Raw genomic sequence first — 20,745 nt, 5'->3', positions numbered from 1 at the left:
GGTTGTCATTATCAACTACTCGGTAAAGCTTGCCCTTTTCTCGCTTTCCACGCTACAGAGCTACTTAGGTCAGCTCTCATAACATCTTGTCTCGACTAATTAACATCTCGTCTTCACTAATACACTGCCCTATTGATCGGCCCCCCTGCTTATCAGTTTGCTCCTTTACATTCTATCTTTAATACATCTATTCCCATGCTTTTTTGCCTGTCCTCCCATTCTTCTATTTCCCCCTCTCTCTGCTCTCATTCCTGGTTTTAATTTGAATCTCAACTACTCTTATTTTCTGTGCTTTGTGCTTTAAATGTATAGACAGTCTTACTCCTTTCTCTTTATTGCCCCTCTTTGTCGCTAGTAATTCCCTTTGTTCCTAAAATCACTTCCTACTAGTTGTTCTCAAGTCTCCCTATGACCAATCCAGTTTTCGATCTATCTCACATCTAGCCCCTAAACACCGGAACTCTTTACCCCAGATCCTCTTCGACCTTCTCGGTCAGACCATACAAATATTCTTCTTTCCTCTCCATAAAAAACTTTTCCAATTGGTTTTATTTCCAATTTTATTAGATACTTTGGACCGTTTTTAATGTACAGCACTTAATAAATAAATGCAAACCCACAGATGCTGAGGCGTGTTGTTTCCAATTTATCCCCTCATAAATCAACAGCATCCCTTAACATGTGGCAACCAAAGGATACATTTGTTTAGAAAGGCACACTTTTTTCTACCTCCCCTTTCTTAGTCTGGGTATATGTGTCACAATGATCAACCTAGATTTTTTGCAGGTCTCCATTAATTGTCCTTTCTGCTCCCCACACGTCTGTTTGTCCCCAGAGATTCTTGATTTGCTACACATGAACCTTCTTCCTGTGTTCTAACCTATGGGAGGTTTCGGCTGTAGGATTGCTAAATTTACCATCTTTAATGTACCTCTCTTCATTTAACTTGGTTGCTGACACTGTATGATAGATAAGATTGTCTTCCCAATATTTATCCGTCAAGATGTTATCACTACTAGTTCTCAACAACGGGGCATTTAACTTCCCATATCCCTCAGAGGACTTTGCATCTTTTAATCTCTTGAGCTGCGTACTAACTTCCAATAATTCCCCAGTGAACACTTAAGCCATCTTCTCGAGTACCTCGATTTCCTGTTTTAGGAGAATATGCATCCTGGCAACCTAATACACAGGACTTTCTCCTTAGGTGGTACTTCAGTGTCTCCTGTCTATTTTTACCTGCCCCTACTTCCATTCTCCCTCCCCTTTTACTATGCAAAAACAACAGCATGTGCAGGAGTAAATATCAGTCACTGTGGTGTACATCAACATACCCGCTGTACATTTGATAGCAATGCTATACATTTTGTACAAGGAGATCTTGTTTCCAATTCACCAACACCTTCCTTGCTCAGCTAGAATTCACTGGGACAAATGTATTACAAAATGCAAGATCTCCAGACACAAGGCGCCTCATGAAGTTCTGGTTTTCCCAAATCTACCACTTTTTGAAAAATTAGACTTCAGCTGGAATTCAAGACAATCTTCTCGGTGGGCTTCTCTAGAAATTTCGTATTGGACGAAATTAGGTTTTCTGAAAGCTAAAGAACAGGAATTAGTACAATCCAACAGACTTGCTTGTTGTGGCCGTTTCACTTGATTCCCTCTCACAAAATTCAAGGTAGATTCTACAAGAGTTCTCAATTTAGGTTGGACTGGCAAATTTGGACCATCCTATGTCACACATTTCACAGCTCCAAAGTTAACATACCGACCGTGGTTTCCGCTTAGATCTTTCAGCAATTATTCAATTTCACTGAACAAAACATGGTCCTCCTTTATGGGGGCCATAACTACGGTAGACCTCTTCGAAGCTTGAGCCAGGGAAAGTTATGTATTGAATTTATGTTTAGCTCTTTTTTTAGAAATAATATGCACACTAAAAACATGATCAGCCAAATGCTAATAAAGCATAAGTGCCATCAATACAATAATATTAGAATAATCACCATAAGGTATATAAAAAATATCAAGAATATATTTTAAGAGAAACATACGTATATAAACATGGTTGGATTAACCATCTTTCAATTAAACATGGCACGGGCTCTAAGCCAACATAATAGGCCTCGAGTCGCTTTCCCCTTCAGTAGTTCAAGACTTATGTAAATCCCATTAAGAATTGCTAGTAGAGTCTCAAGCTCACATTCTTTTCATGGAACATGTGGTGGTATGCAAGCATGTCACTTGCTTCTTCAATTGCTCAAGTCTATGTTTGTCCCATATACAACCAATAACAGGAGGGACCATCAAATTCACAATCCTTCAAAAGTGACGTTGCAGAAGGCAAAAATAGCCATTGATTCAGCCATGTATTCCATAACTCAGGCCTAGATAGGTCCAGAAAACAAGTCCCTAAAAGCCTGAAGTTTCTATGCTGCATAGGCTTTTGACAAATGGCCCTTTATGATCATTCACTATAATAGTGCATGCCCAAGATGCTCTTTTCACCCGAGAAGCTTACTTTGTTGAAACACAAACCAGAAGCAAAAAAAAGCATTGACAATGCCAACAGTTTGGTTTGGGCTTTTGTGTAGATTTGGGAAATGCACTTGCTAGGCACTGCCATAGTGGTACTAGTGCCCATTGATGGTAGCAGGACATCTAATAGCAGTGCCTGGCAAATGCCTAATACTTAAACACAAACCAAAACTGTTGGTTTTGCCAATGCTTGTTTTAACAGGACTTCAGTGAAGGACATGCATAGTGCTTATCAATCAAGTGGCTGAAGGCAGACCTGGTTAAGACATTTTATTTTAACGGTAGCTGGGTTTACAACTCCAAGTCTTGAACTCTCAGAAGACTGCTTTGAAAAAACTGGCAGGCACCTCGAGTTTAATGGTAACAGCTCCAAGAGTTCCCATGAGGAGGTATTTTGGGCAGGGGGGGCACGTTCAAGGGGGGGGCATAGAGACTGGCATCACCATGGGCAGTCAATGGGTGGGAAAATAACCAAGCCAACACCTATAAGCCATGTGTCCCCCCTCATGCCATTTCTAACTATCTGTACTGTATATACTGTACACATATATATATACTGTATATGCAATACTTTTGGCTTATAGGTGGACCAGGAGGAGAGGGTAGAGTCTATATAATTGCTCGAGCCCTAGTAAACATGTTTTTTGATAAATCTGGCAGCCTCCAGATTTCTGCCTTTGCTGTACTTTCACTGCAGCTCCTCAGTGCACTACAGCCAGGTTGTCCCTCTTTGCAGAATGGCCGTGTTTAAGGGCACTTCCTGGGTGGTGTCTGCGATGTGATCAATGTGCCCATCAGGTTCCCAATGTGACAGGGACACGAATTACGTAGCAGAACCTTAGTCGGTTGCCATAGCCTTGGATGCCAAAGTCCTGCACGGACCATACATCTTAGTTCACTTTTCCATACATCATCGTGACATCAATTGCAACATGAAGCATGGCAAGGGGCATCCTATAGGAGCTGGCAACAACTGTATACCCGCTCCTCAACATCCCAGGTGAGCAGCAACTTGGTTCTCTCGCTTCTTTCCCGTTTGATTCTCCTGTGTGCCGACCTCTGGCTCGGCATCTGGACTCCCTTGCCTGTTCCCTGCCGTTTTATGGTATTTGGCTCCTTTTGCTTGCTCCCCGGTATTTCGGCCTCTGGCCTGCCCACTGGATTCATAACGGGACACTACTGTAAGGACTTGTTGACTGTTTGCACATGTACTGTGTGGATCTCTGCCTAAGACTTGTGGAATTCTTGTCCCTGGATCTGCAATTTAAGTCCCTTAGGTGCGCCCTTGTGCTCCTTTGTTCCCACCCAACTTCCTTCTTTCCATCCCCTAGTTGCACCATGTGCCGCCAACATCTGCCTCCCCTTTTTTCCTCACTTGTCTTATCCTCCTGACTATTGGATATTGCAGAACATCCTGGACTCACAAGGCGGGGACATGGTAGGGGCTGTTGTGTATACTATCAAAAAGCAGAGGTGAAGATACTAACCACTCTTAACCCTGATTACAGCAGTCCGAGTCTGTCCAGAAATAATGGGCCTTCTCAGTACTCATCTTAATACAAAAATAATACTCTTTTCACATTGGTAAAACCTGATCACCCTCAATAAAATCAAAAGAATACAATATACATATCACATATTGTTTAGAAAGAGCAGGTCTACAATTTTGCCCAAGATCATCAATTATATCCACAAAAAGATTCTTGGAACATGGGTATGATACTAATACTCCTTTTAACAAAACCCATCCAGCCCTACATGTACATGTTTCTGTCCTTGCGCTACATTTTGCTGCATATTCTTCAAGGGCAATGTGCCTCTACAAAAACGGGCATCAAGCTCATTGTCACGTGGCAAAATACACTCTGAAAAATGGTGGCACCTTATGCAAACCAGGGTTATCTGTGGACATAAAGAGCGACATCCTTAGTCTCTTATAAGATATATTCAATCACTTAAATAACATCCCCTCTATTCATCTTTAATGTGATTTAGTAGTGATACCGGGATCAATTTCACATGGACAACCATGACTTTAGATGTCAGAATAGGCCACCACTGCTAGTAAAGGTGATGTAGATGGAAAAATCATCCAAAGGTCAATCTAAAAAAGAACCCAACAAGAACGCAACTTAGAATTGTGGGTACTGCACAGTATATTTATTCATTACATGTCATAGTAATGCCCCTCTGGCTTACCTCCGACAACTGAAGACTAATACATGTAGTGCTACAACAGTCCGAGTAATAATATGTCTTGCGCATACCAACTCCCACTTCACACAATGCATATCGTGCTACATCGACTCCAGGGATAATTTACCCTGCGGAAAAACAGTCATGAATTTCCAACTTTCAATTTTGCCTACGCCTTAATGTAAATCAGTGTAATCTCTTTGAATATGGCAGGATACTCACACCCAATAGTGTCAACTGTATGCAACAGCAGTACCCTGCAGCGTTCAGTGCACGCCGTTCCTGAAAATGGCTGCCCTAATATACATGGCGTCCAAATACGTGATAACGGCATTGCGTGCACTAAGCAATGACGTCATACAGTCAATGTGCGGCATGTAGCGCCATTCAATACTGCCAATCCCAAGAGGAAGGTCTAATCAGCGGGATGGTACCCCATACTACCAGAAGAATGTCAAATGTGACTTTTGCATGGAATATAGGTATATGCATCTCCATTTACACATGATATAATACGGCAGATCTCTAAATACCCTCCATAGGTTCTTGAAGGTGCTGGATAATGGCACATTAACCACAACTATTCGCTGTGAGGACCATGTTGGGGGGACCCTATTTCCAAAAGTGGGAATGCATTCTTAAACCACTCTCTCATTGTTTACAGGACTCGAAATACTAGTTTGCACAATTAAAGCAAATTAATTTGGATTCGTGGAACTCCCATACATGGGCAATAAATACCCCTGATACTCTTCGACTCCACACTTTCCTTCTCTCCTCACATCTCTGACGTCTCTAAGAAGTCACACTACCAGCTGCACCTCCTCAGGAGGTATTCTTCCTTTCCTCTCCTTCCCCCAGAAGCTCACTGTCTCCAGAGCTCTGGTTCTCTCTAGGCTGGCCTACTGCAACAGCCTCTTTCTAAATCTGCCTGCCTCTTCTCTCCGCCCTCTGCAACTAATCCAACATCCCGACGCAGATCAAGGGTTGGTCATCTATAGTGAACAGACTAGTGTTTAAAACATATAGGACTTGTCTTGACCTTACAGGGACAAGCATCTCCTCTACATATTTACGCTTACACTAGAAATTCGTGCCTATTAGACTTGCTTATGTTTCACTGCAGTCTATTTTTATGTTGCACCTTATCAAACTGTTGTAAATTAATTTCTATGTCATCTTTTGATTTTTCTTGATTCCCATACTCTTCAGTTTACAACCAATGTGTCTTTTGTTGAAGTATAACTACATGTGAAAAACTCACACTTTTGGAAACTCAATGTTGCAGAAGACCTTTTTAGAGTACATGCTTTAATAATGTTATTTGTTTGCTCCTTAAGGTATCAAGTTACCCTACCTTGATTGTTGTTGGCCTGATACCTACAGCTTATTGTTGTAATAAATTTGCACTACGTAAAGCTTACTATTTTCTTTCAGTTCTGTGCGTACATGTACAAATGAATGTGCCTGTAGCCTCTACCCCATGAGGACCCTTAGACTTAGTCACAAGTACGGACCAGTGGTAATCTCTGTTAACACCACAACCACCTCTTTTTTCTAATAATGGCATACAGAACCATGAGTATGTTTCAACTATCGTTAGGCGGCTACCCCCTCTTGTGATATATTGTTTACCTCAGCCTTAGGTTCCGCCGATTGGGCTGCCCCTCCAGTTAATATACTAATCCAAAACAGGACTGTGTGAGACCTGTCCTTGGCCTCAAGCCCAGGGATCATATCTCGCCAGGACTGAAATCTCTGCACTGGCTCCCAGTGGCGGCGAGGATTAAGTTCAAAACCCTCTGCATTGTCCACAAGGTCTAGTGTGGCCTGGGGCCTCAATACCTCCAACTCTCTCTTCCTAAATATCTTCCTTCTCGAGCCCTTCGCTCATCCACCTCCAACTCCCTCAGGGTTAGTCGCTTCTACAAGCAGCGAGTTGGATCTCTTTCTTCTGCTGGGGCCTCTCCCTGGAACAGCCTCTCGGCCTCTCTGAAACTTGAGGAGAACCATCTTCGGTTCGGAAGCACCTCAAGACCTTCCTCTTTACTTCTGCTTTCTCTCCTTCTCTTCCCTGCTGACCTCCTGGCTGAATCTGAAACTGCACGGGTTACCTGGCTGCCCTTGATCTCAGGCCCAGGTCCCCTCCCCGCCAGCTGCACACCTGCACTGCCCCCCTGGCAGCAACCCTAGCACTCGGGGACTGTTTCTGCATCCCTACAGCCCCCACTAGCACTTGATACATACTGCACTGCCCCAACCCCTTTCAGCTTCCCCCTCCCCTGCACAATCTCAATGTCACCTGGCCTAGTAGGATCGTAGTCTCTGTCTTCCCTCTGTTTCCCCTCCCTTGCTTCATAGCGTCTTGAAACACTTGTGTATAGGCGCATTATAAGTGCCATATCATATCACACTTTCACCATACACTCACACACGCACAACCAGGCAGCCACCCATACATTTAAGTGTGCATCCTTTCACCATACAGGCACACGCAGGCAGCAACCCATGCATTTAAGTGTGCATCCTTTCACCATGCAGGCACACCCAGGCAGCCACCCATCCATTTAAGTGTGCATCCTTTCACCATACAGGCACACCCAGGCAGCAACCAATGCATTCAAGTGTGCATCCTTTCACCTTTCAAGTATACACACCCAGGCAGCCACCCATACATTTAAGTGAGCACCCTTTACCATGTAGGAACACACACACACACACACAGCCAACCATTCATTTAAGTGTGCTCCCTTTCACCACGCACTCACAAAGGCAGCAACCTATACATTTATGTTGTCCGTTGCTGCCCCACACCCCTCCAATGTCCCCCATGATGTCTGTTGCTGCCCCCACCCCTCCGTGGTCCCCCTTTATGCTTGTTGCTGCCCCCACCCCTCCCATGTCCCCTGTGATGTCCATTACTGCCCCCTTCCCCTCCCATGTCCCTGTGATGTTCGTTGCTGCCCCGCTCCCATGTCCGTCGTGATGTTGATGCTGCCCCCAACCCCACTCTGGTCCCCCGCGATATTCTCTGTGTGCCCCACCATCTCTTGCCCCCTTATTGCCCCCCTCTTCCATTCCTCCCTACCCTTCCTTGCATGAGTTGTCTTGAGTCACGAACGGGCCCACCATCAATGACCATTTGCCAACGCTTGGATTTTGACTCTGGTGCTTAACCCCTTCAACTCTCTTGCTGGACCTCCCCTGGATCTCGCACTCAGGTTGGCCCTGAATCAAGCTGTACCCACCGTCATCGTGATTCCTTGCCTTAATTTTTCCGTTCCCTTGCAACATTATTTGTTTTACTGACCTCTGCAACAGCTTTCTCTCTCCCCCCTGCTTCTCTGCTCGTTTCACTGTTTTTAGTCTCGGTTCTCTTCTCCTCTCCCTTCCCCTTTATCTCTCTCCTCCCTACTTTTTACTACGCACTTACGCTATCAGAATTGTCCTTGGACCTAGTATGATGGTAACAATTGTTTGTCTCCCCCCCCCCCCTTACTTGTTATCCCCCCTTCTCCCTCCAGCACTATATGAAATGTCGTCAGGCCTAGTACGATAGTCTGTTGTTTTTGTTCCTCTCCCTCCTTCTCTTCCGCCTCCCTCACGTCGTCTTATTCTCCGGCTCTACCAGAAATGTCATCAGGCCTAGTACGGTATTCGCCTGTCTGTTTCTCATTTCCTTCCTATCTATGTCTAAGCACTTGCACTATCTGAAATGTCGCTAGGCTGAGTACATTTTTAATTTCATATTCTTGTTGTTCATGACCTGTAAGAATGTTTTTGTATTTTCCCTTGTTCCCTCCCTTGTCGTGAGGCGCTTTGAAACACATTGTGTATAGGCGCTATATAAATAAACTATCATGTCAAATTATCATATCATACTCACTCACTGTATCAGGCCTGTGGTTACAGAACACTTCACATAATCATTAACCCCCCATTGTGGCGCTCAATTACAGTGCTGAAATGCAAACAGCCCCATGATGGCAATGGCCTCCTTTCAACACTCTAATCCATCAAAATACTTTTCTATAAATCAGTTCTAATATTTTTGATGACAGCAGCCCATCAGCACAGGACCGAACAATTGCTAAATCAGAGGTGGTGCAACGTTATGCCATTCCACACTTTCATTGAGCCCCATAATGTGGCTTACGGTTCGAAATATATATATATATATATATATATATATATATATATATATATATATATATATATATTCAGTCTTTGCTGAATGCAGAATGTATCCAAGCTCGAATCTAGGTGAATGAAGAGCACAGCCTATGTACTGATTCTAAATACCCATGTAAAGTAGCCACCACTTCATTCCTGACCCTTGTTGCATCCACAATATCACTACCAGGTGAACTCAGAATGTAGCCATTGCACTGTATTAGGGGTATGCAGAATAATCCTTCTGGAATCTTAGCTAAGTGCACAATCAAGTTAAATATGCCATCAGCATTCAATTAAGTTGAACATCAAGCTCAATTTCATCTTACTATTCTTGGGAATGGTAGTTCACCCAAGAAAAGGTATTTAAACCTTAAGAGAAATGCAAAGGACTTCTCAGTGACACTGCACTGAAGGTGCTGTGTGTCATCATACAAAAATCAGATGCCTATGGAGTTTGTCAGAGTCCAAGAACAGTGAGAACATAAAATCCTAAATCAGGAAAAAACACGAGTGAGAAAATGGTTCCACTCACCCAGGAGTTAAAATTAAAAAGTCCTAAGTCCAGTAAAAGAGCTGGGAGTCTCTAAAGTGGGAGGATTTTAGCACAGAAATGAAAATTCTCCCTAACAGTTAGTACAAAAAACTTAGGGCCTAATTCACAGAGCGTTTTCCAATGGGGTTTTGCCATTACAAAACTCTTCTGTGAATTAGGCCCTTCGTGTTTCTTTGGCCTATGTGTATACTCTACACTAAAGGTTATATATATATATATATATATTAAAAAAAACAGAGGTAAAGGCGATTCTTCAGAAAAGTACTCAAATACACAATGAGAAACTTGGAAAAACCAATGTGATATTTACAGTAAGTAAAACACGTTTGGAATACTTAATGAATGGCAGTATGCATTTCAACAGGTAAGTAAAATACTTTTGTAATAACCGTTTCAGGTAAAATGAATGAAACAAGACCAACATAGTGCAAGTAAATACTTTGCAATAATTTTACCTTAGGCTTTAGTAGCCCATCCCTACAGTTATGAGTGTCTCAGGGTCAGATGGCAGGGTCAAACAAGCAAGGCACAAGCTGTAGAAAGTCCATGAGTTCCAGAGGAAGCCTTCAGTAGCAATTAAGTAACCCTTTTTGTTGGGGAAAAGGTTCAGGGATTTCGGAGAAGGCTCCCTGAAGGCACACAGGCTTTAGGCCTGGGGGACAAGTGTATGGGCGAACTCCCAAACACACAAATCGTCACTCCAACAACACAGGAGCAGCAAAACAACTCTAGATAATTTCTCCCAGGAGTCTCACAGTACCTTAGACCTGAAGAAGAGGATGCAGCACAATGCCCCCATGATGGATAAGCAGCAGACCCAGTCACCGGGTTCTTGGTCAGGCAGACGAAAGCAGGGACACTGGAATGGATCCTGCAGCTGCAGTCGAATGGAGAGGCTCCAGGCAAAGGATTCTTCGTGGTTCTGTGATTTTGACGACCTTTTCAAAGCACCAGTGAAGAACGATCACCGCCCAGTCAATTTGTCTGGCTTACTCAGTCCAGTACTCTGGTGAGGGGACTTCAAGGAGTGAAATCCTGGCTCTGGAGGTCCAGAAGGAGTCCACCAAAGTTTCGGAAGGATTTCATCTTCTAAAGCCGATGCACTGCACAACGGCCACTGGTCCCAGGATATTGGCTGTTTGCAGCCGGTGAAGGTCACAGCTCGTCGTGGGATCGCTCGAAATGCAGGTCTTCAGACTGATTGGACCCACTGGGCTAAAAGAGAGACAGAGTCATCCTTTTCGGGGCTCTCGTGATGCTTGGAAGAAGGGAGTGTAGGGGGGGGGGGCGAACAGCAGCGATTACTGAGAAGTCTGGAAGTGGCTGCAGGCGTCTCTCCTCTTCCTCCTCGTTTCTTCAGTTTCAGTGGCCAGCTTGTCTTCAGCCCCATGATCCATGCCTCTTATGCAGGAACCCATCCAATCAGCACCCATGCACCATTCAAACCGTGAATGGTGCTTGTCATTTCAGGACAGACAGACAGCCTGCAAGTTGAAACTGGTTCCAGGCAGGCAAAGCAGAAGACAATGAACAGCTGAGTTTCGGAGTCATCCCTTGTTTTCTGTCCTCACAGACACACTGGTGGTTTGGCGTGCTTCACAAAGGCATCCTGTCAAAGACAAAAGTCAAACCACGACCTCCCCCACCCTGCACGACAGAGGAAGGACCAAGAAAAGACAAGCCATCTTGAATTGGTGAAAAAAGAACAGTCTCCATTTTGAGTCAATGGTGACCTTTCTGTGCACTACAGCAGCTGTGAGTAGAGCGTGGGAGAACAAATTGCTCAAAAATAGGTAGGATAAAACCACTGCCACCAACCATTCAGTCACTGTAACCAAAATGTTACAGGAGCAGTGAGAAAGGGGATACTGTGAAGCCCCTCAGCACTCCATAGAAGGTGGGGTGTGCTGATCTCACAGTAGAAAAAGATAGGAAGGATAAAAATATCTGCCGGTAAAATAATAAGGGAGGCCCAGAGGGTTCCTAGCGACACTGCACAGCAAGTGCTGTATGCTGTAAAAGTCAAAGACAAATGCCATAAAACTTGGAGGAAAACATAACTCCAAGAAAAAGGTATAAATAGAAATATAAAAAGGATCCCAACTCGGATGTGGATGAGACTGCGCATAAAAATGAAAAGATACCTAAATCTTGGCCCTCCCAGACTAAGGGACAGGAGGATCTAATCTTCTCCTGGATGGATCTCTTGTTGTAGTTGGTTTAACCTACTGTAAAGTCCATCAGCATTCTTTTTTATCATCCATCAAGAAAGATAGCTCAGGGAAGCAAGACAACGCAGCGCAAGACAGGTTTGAATCCCGATCCGTGCTTAGAAACCACTCCTGGTATTAAGCATGTTCTAAATAAACAATTAAATTAAAATCAAATCACCACTTATCCATTATATACCTACTCGAGTAGCCACACACTGCAATCCTAAACCGAGAGAGATGAAAACATCCCCAACACGTCAGCACCATGGGTGCGACACACCTGGGCTAATTGGGCTGCAGCCATCTCTCCATAGCCCATTCATATGGGACCTCCTGACCTTCAGAGCCCTTACGAGCATGGCGAAAAGCAGAGAGTCAGGGTCTGTGTTAATATTCTTTTGTTCTCAGCAGTGCCTTTTAGTTGTGAGGCAACAGGCACTACAGCCAGGCATTTCCAAAGGAAAGATCACCCTTACAGCGCCAACTAACTAGCAATTTTGTCTGCTTCCAAGATAAAGGGTCTGATTTACAAAAGTGTTTTCAATGGGCAAAATGCTCTGTAACACAAGCCCATGTGCGTAAAACCGAAATGCTACCTTTTAAAGATTAGTTTATACCCATGGTGTTGACTCGCTTGACTTGCAAAAAAAGGGTTTGCTTTTATGTGGATATCAAACATTCTAAAGGATTACAGCTAACTGGAAGTTTCTGGCATATACCAAGTAACCCTTTTCACAATTTCTATTAGAGTGTGGGGCATGTTCTTTATGACTAAGCATAACATGTGCAAACGTTTTACACATGCTTTTTTGCTGTGCCATATTTTCATTTATTTATATGAGAGAGGGGGTACAGAACAAAATTGCCTTTTTTTCCACAAGCTCCATCCTCTCCATCTTACAAAAGGCATGGGCGCAAACATTTTCATGATGGCGCAAATGCGTTGGATTCTTATGGAATCTGACTGCTTTTTACACCAACTAAAAGGAGGCAAATTTCAGAGAAATCCATTGCAAACACTGCCTGAGATGCAAAAATGACTCCATTTCCACTACAAAGTGAACACATTAAGGTGCAATGACTAGAATTGCATGCAGAGGACCCATTTGCACATAAGGGCAAACACAACAGGTACCCTCCGTGAAAGCACACTGCTGTGCATTCTATTAGGAAAACAGGAAATGGGGCACCATAAACAAATTCTGAAGGTAGCCCCTACCATGTGACGAGTTAGCACCATGGCCCAGTTTTGTTGTGCCTCGTTCAGTACTCGTAGCAGACTCCCACAATAGGTTTTAGTTAATACAAAATATGAGTTTTGCTTCCAACAATAAGGATTACGTGATGCCATTTCTACATTCAGGATATTGCGTGTGGACCTGCAGTATGATGACCAGAAATGTCCTAGATATCCAGAAACATAACCGTTAATGTTCCTTAAACAGCCGTGGCTGTGTATAAGTAATGGTTACTTGTCAAGGCTTTGGTAAGGAAACCAATTCCACATTTCAATGAAAATCACTTATATTTTTTATAGAAATGCAATGTAAAACGATGGTCACCCTGGTGTAAAAGGAGGACTTTGGAGATCATCTTGGAGTCATCTGATGATCATTGAACTAGACTAGAAGTCATTCCCACATCATCAGAAGTCATCATGCTGTTAAAGTCATCAGCAAATGTCTCAGAATGGTGGGCGATGAGCTTAGGATGACTTAATGATTATGCTAACACCATCCATATTTTAGAAGACTTTGTTCCTAATGATGTTAGGACGACTTGTTGATCACTTCACGGGATTGCAAGTTTGTCCCTGATGATTTGAGGATGATTCTGGGATGACCTGCTGATTACTTCAAGAGCATCGCCATGAAACAGGTTTGTTCTTCATGATTTGGGGATGACTTGCTGATTACTTCAGGGCATCAGAGTTTATAGGATGATTTGCAGACTAATACTGATGGTCATTGAGCTTTTGCCTAGCTGCACTTGTGCTGTGCCAATGTGGCAAGGGTAAAGCTTGAGACTATGTTACGCCAGAGGCCTAAACATAGCATTCACCCCCTGGGGGAGAATCCTTTGCCATCCCAGTCAAAAGCAGGCACCCAGCACCCTCACAATCCCCAATGTGGCAAGGCTAAAAGGTTGAGACTATGTTGGGCCAAAGTGGAAGCCAGAGGCCTAAACATAGCATCCACCCCCTGTGTGAGAATCCTTTGCCATCCCAGTCAAAAGCAGGAACCCAGCACCTTCACAATCAATACATTTCCATGCTAACTGCACCAATATATGACAGTATTCACACATATTGATTCACACAGTATTCATGTTTGCATTGCGCATAATGCCAGTAATGATACTATAAGAAAACATACCCACCATGGCTCTGCCTCACACTGCTGTTGGCATCGACTTTAAAAATGTCTTGTCGAAACAAGAAAGCATGTGCAAACTGGCTGCACAATGCAGGAGAGTCTAGATGCATAATAAGACTTATGTTTGCGTTACCCTTGATGCCCAGTGAAAAAAGCCAAGCCACAGTAAGAAATGGTTTGACCAGCTGTCCTAAATGCCAATGAAGACACATATTTGCTTTGTCATAGAATCCCAGTAAAAATAAAGTGTCATGACACAGCAAAGAATGGCTAGACTGAGTACCCCAAAACGCCAGCACAGCCAGATAAAAGCACATATGCTTTTGAAATAAAAAAAGAAAACAGCATTTTATACTGCCATCTATGATGTATACCCATTAGAAAAGTGCATTGTTACGATGCTCATTTTTAGCTGCCCTCACCAGCCAAAAATGAGTTCCGTGGACCAGCACAAACACACGCACATACATTCTTTAACTCAACATTCACTTGCTTATTCACACACAGCATTCACTCACTCATTGCATGAGACGATCAGAAGTGACCTTCCCATAAATGTTCTATCCCCCTCCATCTGTTCCAAGTAGGCACGGGGAAAACATTTTTTCCCCCTGAACTTTGAAAAGTGCACCTCTTTTGAAAATTGCGATTTACTTGAAAACGCCCAGAACCCCATTTCCACCCTCTGCCTTACGCAGTTGTACATTTGGTGGGAAAAAGAGCACCTCAATCTGCACAACTATGATGCACTCATTTAAATGTCCTTTATGCACAGTTCACCGCCTTTTTGCGCAAGTGATGTGAAGGAGCATCCCATCAGTGGCCCCATACACATTTTGAAAATCGTAGCACGATGGTTTATCCCTACTGGTCACTTCTTTATGCTGTATATTCATTTCAGAGAATGTGGTTTGAGGTGTCAGAGGGGTAATTAGGAATAGGAAAAGACACAGGGGAAAGGAAAGGGTGGATGGGGTTTTTACTGTTTCTGCAGTCATTAACCCTAGATTTGCTAATGAGCAGGTATTGTGTAAAATACCATTAGCTCCAGAGCAGACATGGAAACTGGAATCATTAGCCCCAGAGTACGTACTGTGCATGCCATCACATTGTCGCAGAGCAGGTATTGTGGTTGTAGTTATAAGGCCCAGGGCAGGTATTCTGTCATATGTGTTGTGCGGCCGCTTTAAGATGTGACCGAGTGACGGGGCGTCATCATGTTCGCACGACAGTGAGGCACACCCTGGTCAGCCTGTCAATTTCAGGTTGCAGCTCCATGTGGGAGTGCTGCGTGCACCTCTTCTCCTAAGTTTTTGGAGCACCCACGGGTGCGTTAAAGTGTCGAACTCTTTGTACACTCTCCGCTGGCAAATGTCTGAGGTGATTGTGGGAGTGAGTTCCTTTTTGGACTCTGCGTTTTCCATCTGCCCCTGCTTGAAGTGAGGATTCCATCAGCTCTAACTGTGTGATCTACTGGAGTCTACCAACAACTTGGTGGCTCAATGTATAGTTGCATGTTCGTCATCCTGTGCCAACAGGTAACGGTGAAGTGTACTGGGTTGCGGCCATCCATCTGGGGGGAGATGGGGTGCTGTCCACTCAGTGAAATTTTCTTGATGACCATTTCATCATCATGGATGGAAATCAAGGTAATGCCCCAGCTGCTTCATGCGGCAGCTCCCGTTGGCGTACAGGTGCCTCGTCAACACAGGTCCCTTGCCCCTATGCCAGAGTTTGATGTATCGGGTGCACCGACAAGTCTGGTCCCAAGAGTGAACCTGTGGTTTGAACGTCTGGAGATGTATTTCAGAGCCACAGAGGAGGTGAAGGACAAGGCAAGGACGTCAACTCTCATTTATGTAGCAGGGCCAGAGGTTCATAAAATCTTCAAGACTTTGCAACCAGTTGATGGCTCATACGCGACAGCAAAAGATGCCGTGAGGGCGTTAAGTACTCCAAGTACAGAGGGTTATATCAGTATAAGGGGCTTAGTTTTGAGGTGTCTTCTGCAGCAGAGGCGTTACAGAACATCATCAGAGGTGTTTTGGAAGATCTCAATGGTGTCTCGAACATTAGTGACGGCATCCTTGCGTTTGTGAGCTTGGAAGTGGAACACATGGAGAGGCTGGTCAAGACCATGGAATGAATAAAATCATTGGGACTTACTTAACACAAAGATATGTGAGTTCTTCAAGACCAGCATCAGGTTTTTTGGGTTTGTGTTCCACAAAGGGGGTGGGTCACCAGACCCAGGGAAAGTGAAGGACATTAAAGAGGCCAGACCTCAAGAAACAGTGTCAGAAGTTTGCCGCTTCTTGGGGATGCTGACTTATTGCTGGTGATTCATCAGGAACCTTAGCGCCCCGTCAGACGCCCTGCAAAATCTGATGAAGAAGAACACAGTGTGGCAGTGGGGCCCGCTCGAGCAACCAGCATTTGAGGAGGTCAAGGAGGACCTCACCGCGAGTGACACCATGGCGTTTTTTGATCCTTCGTTGGCATCTGAGATTGTGGTTGATGCAAGCCCATTTGGTCTGGGTGATGTACTGACTCAGCAGTATGCAAGGGGGCATGTGTGGCAGTTAGGAAAGATTTCCTGCAGGTGCAATTTTCCCTCCATTTGCGGACCCCCCAAACGTTTTGCTTTTATTTGGCTAACCCGACTTTCTCCAGTGGAGCATAGCCTTCAGCTGCACTCCTCTGGGCTTTTGCACATGTGTTATGAGGAAACGGACACGTCCCTCAGGCTGTCAGTATTGGGAAACTATGTTTCTCTTAGTCTTCGACTATGTCGCCATTTCTTGGTAAATTTTTTTTATCTACTTGCCAAGTGCCTTACAGTACCGTCCATGGGGGTCCTTTTGTTTTATGGCCCTAGCCACCCTCCAGGGTTGTTTTTGGTGTTTGTACAAGTGTGCCTGGGACCAACTGGTGGAAGACGTTTACTTTTAAAGTATTTTTACTTTGTTTTTATAGACCATACCACGTTTACTGCGTCTGGACCAAGACTGTGGCCAGTACCACAAAGTCTTTTGTTCTGTTCTTTTGCCATTTTGTCCCTTTGCCTTCCCCCAGGTCGAGAGACCCGGGTATTCCTTATTTGGGCATGCAGCCTCCCAAAAAAACCACATCATTCGCTGGCTTCTGCATGTCACTTGTGGTAGTGCCCAGGAAGAGGGTTGGGACTGTCTGGTCCCAATCCACACTACTGATGCCAGAGTGTCTGGTAGCCATGAATGACTGGAACCACCAGCCCATGTCTGGCATGCATGCAAGAGAGCAGATCTTCAATTGGCTATTTGAGATTTGAGGGCGAACCGAATCTTGGATAAGAGAAGGGGATCTGCATCCATTCCAGGTCTATCTACTGAAATTCACACCGAATCTCATAAAAAGGAGCCAAGTATCCTTAACAAGAAAGCAGAATTGAGGAACCGCCGGTGATGTGCTAGGAAGGTTTGGCACCCTGACCCCGCTGTTGTCCCGTTGGACCCTTGTTTCTTCATCGAACCAAGAAGGCCTGCAAGGGCGCTTCGCCCCTTTGGAGTAGTGGGAACAACTACTCTCGGCATCTCCTACTTACCCTTGCAAAAAGTGTTCCTGAGCCATCCAGTGAACTGACCAGCTTCAACCAAGGGTATCGCACAAGAACACTGCCATCCCGAGTTGAGACTCAACACTCTGAGAATCGCTAGCTTGTGGTCCTGGGACCTCTCCCGCCAAAACTCGTTGTTCTAGCTCCTCGGGGTTGCGATTCACGAGAGTGCCCAACACTGCGAGCATTTGTGGTTCTTGCGTCGCCCCGCTGTGGTGACCGTCGCTGAAAGTGCCTGCAGTTCTCGCCTACCGTGTCCCGAGATGTGCTGTACCGGAACTATGCTTGCGTACGCAATTCTCCCTGTCCTTCTGCCTATGCCCCATTGTTCTGATTAATTGTGCCCCCCCCATACCTGTACCAGACTTGTACTGCAACAGCGCCTCAATGCCTCCGGGTTGTATGTGCGCTTTATAAATACGTTCTTGAGGGAAAAGCAAGGCGACCCCCCCATTGCTCAATGGGTGTGGCGCCTGCAGAAGTGTTATTCAAAAGGTGCCCTCGGGGTCTGTTGCCGGACTTATGGAGGGTTGTACCAGTGGAAATTGATGAGAGTGTCTTCGATGAAAGGAGGGCCCAGAATGAAAGTGAAAATGTCTGCAGGGGCCTGCAGAGACACCGGTTGGCACCCGGAGACAATGTTCTGGTGAGGAACAGAGATCCGCAAGGGAAGCTCTCGTTGATGTATGAACCTCCAGCCATGGATGTGGTGGAAAAGGGGTCTATGGTGACCGCGACAGGCGGGAATGCCAAAGTGACAAGGAACTCGAGCTTCTTTAAAAAGGTTGGCGAGAGTGGCCAGATGGGAATGACGCCAGCGGGTGCAAACGACGAAGTGCCGAATAGGGAGCAGATGTCGGCATCCACCAAGACCCAGATGACCCAGGAGTGGCAGGTGACGGAAGGTCAAGCTGGGGATGGGGAAGGAGAGATTCTCAATGCACTATACGAAGAAGGCCTGCCCGTCTTGATGATTATGTGCTGAACGCAGACAGGCTAAGGTTTATGTCCGGACACAGGCTAATGATGTTGTATAACAGTTTTGTTTCTCTTTCAGGGGGGAGGGGACGAAAAGGGGAACGTTGGTTATCCTTGGTTCTAGTGTTAAACATTCCTCTTTGTTGTTATGAAAAAGGAGGTGTGTGGTGCGGCCGCTTTAAGATGCAGAGTGGCGCAACTCTGTCGCACCAATAACCGGGGCGTCATGGCATTTGCATGCCAGTGCACATGCAGAGCCCAGATGAGCAACAAGTGTCTCCAAGTCCTCGTGCGGGGGGGGGGGGTCATCTGGGGCTACCGGTACGACAGGTAACGCGGCCCGTATGACAATACTTAACGGATTAGCAGGTACTGTATCAAACGTCATTAATTCAAGAGCAGGTACTGTGTCTGGAATCAGTATCCCAGATCCAGTACTTTGTCTGCAATTATTTGCCCAGGGCAGGTATTGTCCTATGTAGCCAATGAGCAGGTTAAGTACTGTATTGAGTACAGTCATTAGCACCAGAGCAGGTTTTGTGTCTGAACTAATTCGCTCCAGCCAAAGGATATGGTGGGCCTTTTCCATTAGCGCTATAGAAGGTAGTGTCTCCTGCTATTCATCAGGGTGTTGTTTCTGTGTCAGCAGCCATTAGAAATAGAACACACACTGTGCATGCAGTTATTATCCACAGAAGGGTCATTGGACCCAGAGAAAGTACTGGTTCCTGCAGCCATTAGCCCTGGGGAATCATTACTTTCAGATTAGGCACTGGAAGAGGGAACTGGAGACAATAGCACGTCTGCAATCGTTAGATGGCGGAGGAAGTCACACCAGATCACGGTCTGTTTAGTAGCTGCACGGCAGGGACTGCGTCTGCGAGCATTCAAGAGCCTGAACTGTACCGTAAATGACCTTCCCAGCATCTACTGTGTCTACAATAGCAACAACCGGCTGCCCTGTGTAATTTCAAAAACAGATCTTTAGAAAGCCATGTGCTTACAATGTTTAATTTCAACACGTGATGAGTATAATACAACGAATTACAGCTTTAGCTGCAGCCTCTTACTTCAAAGTGCATTTCCAGTTAACGGGTGCTAAAATAAATGCACATAACATTCATTACAAGAGCTGGATTGCATGCACTCACCTGATGCTGCGTGGAAACTAAAAGGAGCTTTTGGTAAAGGGAGGCCTTAAGTGTTCATCATCACTTGAAACACACATTTAAAGTCCCTCCGAGACTCTAGCATAGTGCTTGTTCAAAAGTCAGCACAACGCTTTCCGAAATGATCAGTTCCCATCAGAGAAACGCCCGCCTACTTTTCTTCACGTGACTTTGGGCACGTTCCCTATCATTCACGTGGCGTCCGACGTCATCGTTGTGAGTTTCGTGCGCGGGAACCAGAAAGGCTCCGGTAATCGGCTGCTGGCGCAACTGGAATCTGCGTGCTTTTGGCGGCTGAGAATGAGGTGGCCGTTTTCTTCGAGATAGCAGGAACGTTGCTGCAAATTCAAATGGCGATGGAGGAGCTAAAAGCAACCGGAGTCAGAGTGCTCTTGACGGGCTGAGATCATGGTGGTCCTTTCTTCGGCATACCAGGAAAGTTTCTGCAAGACACCAGGGGGGTCCGGCTTCGTCTTGTCCATCATCGTGATTTTTGTGAGCGGGAACCGGGAAGAGCAACAGTGGCGTGGGTCTGGGGGAGGGATTGGGGCACATTGGTGTGGGTCGCGGGTGGGATGGGAGCACATTGGTGTGGGTCTGGAGGGAGGGATGGGGGCACATTGGTGTGGGTCTGGAGGGAGGGATGGGGGCACATTGGTGTGGGGGAGGAAGGGGGCACATTGGTGTGGGTCTGGAGGGAGGGATATGGACACATTGGTGTGGGTCTGGGGGCATATTGGTGTGGGCCTGGAGGGAGGGATGGGGCACATGAGTGTGGGTCTGAAAGGGAGAAATCATGGCGCAGTGGACACAGAGGGCCGGCTGGGTCATCTATGCGTGTCGGGAAGGGAGGATGAAGGCATCTTGGGGCCTGCAATGGATGGCTGGGGGCACATTGGTTTCGTCTGGAACAGGTATGAGCCATCTGTTGAATGATTGAAGAGTTTGT

At 45.4% G+C, this 20,745-nt stretch overlaps 1 protein-coding gene across 1 annotated transcript in view; it reads right to left on the bottom strand.

Annotated features, from left to right (window-relative positions):
- Positions 1 to 19,958, bottom strand: part of MTG2 (mitochondrial ribosome associated GTPase 2) — a 129,850-nt gene extending 109,892 nt beyond the window's left edge. The window contains exon 1 of the mRNA XM_069650721.1: positions 19,779 to 19,958. The gene's annotated coding sequence lies outside the window, so the exon portion shown is untranslated. The remainder of the gene's footprint in view (positions 1 to 19,778) is intronic.
- Positions 19,959 to 20,745: the final 787 nt, after the last annotated feature.

This window comes from Ambystoma mexicanum, chromosome 3p (assembly GCF_040938575.1).
Source record: "Ambystoma mexicanum isolate Mex_15411 chromosome 3p, UKY_AmexF1_1, whole genome shotgun sequence".
NCBI lineage: Eukaryota > Metazoa > Chordata > Amphibia > Caudata > Ambystomatidae > Ambystoma > Ambystoma mexicanum.
Note: the sequence above shows the minus strand (reverse complement) of the source record. Positions and strands in the feature narration are given on the sequence as shown.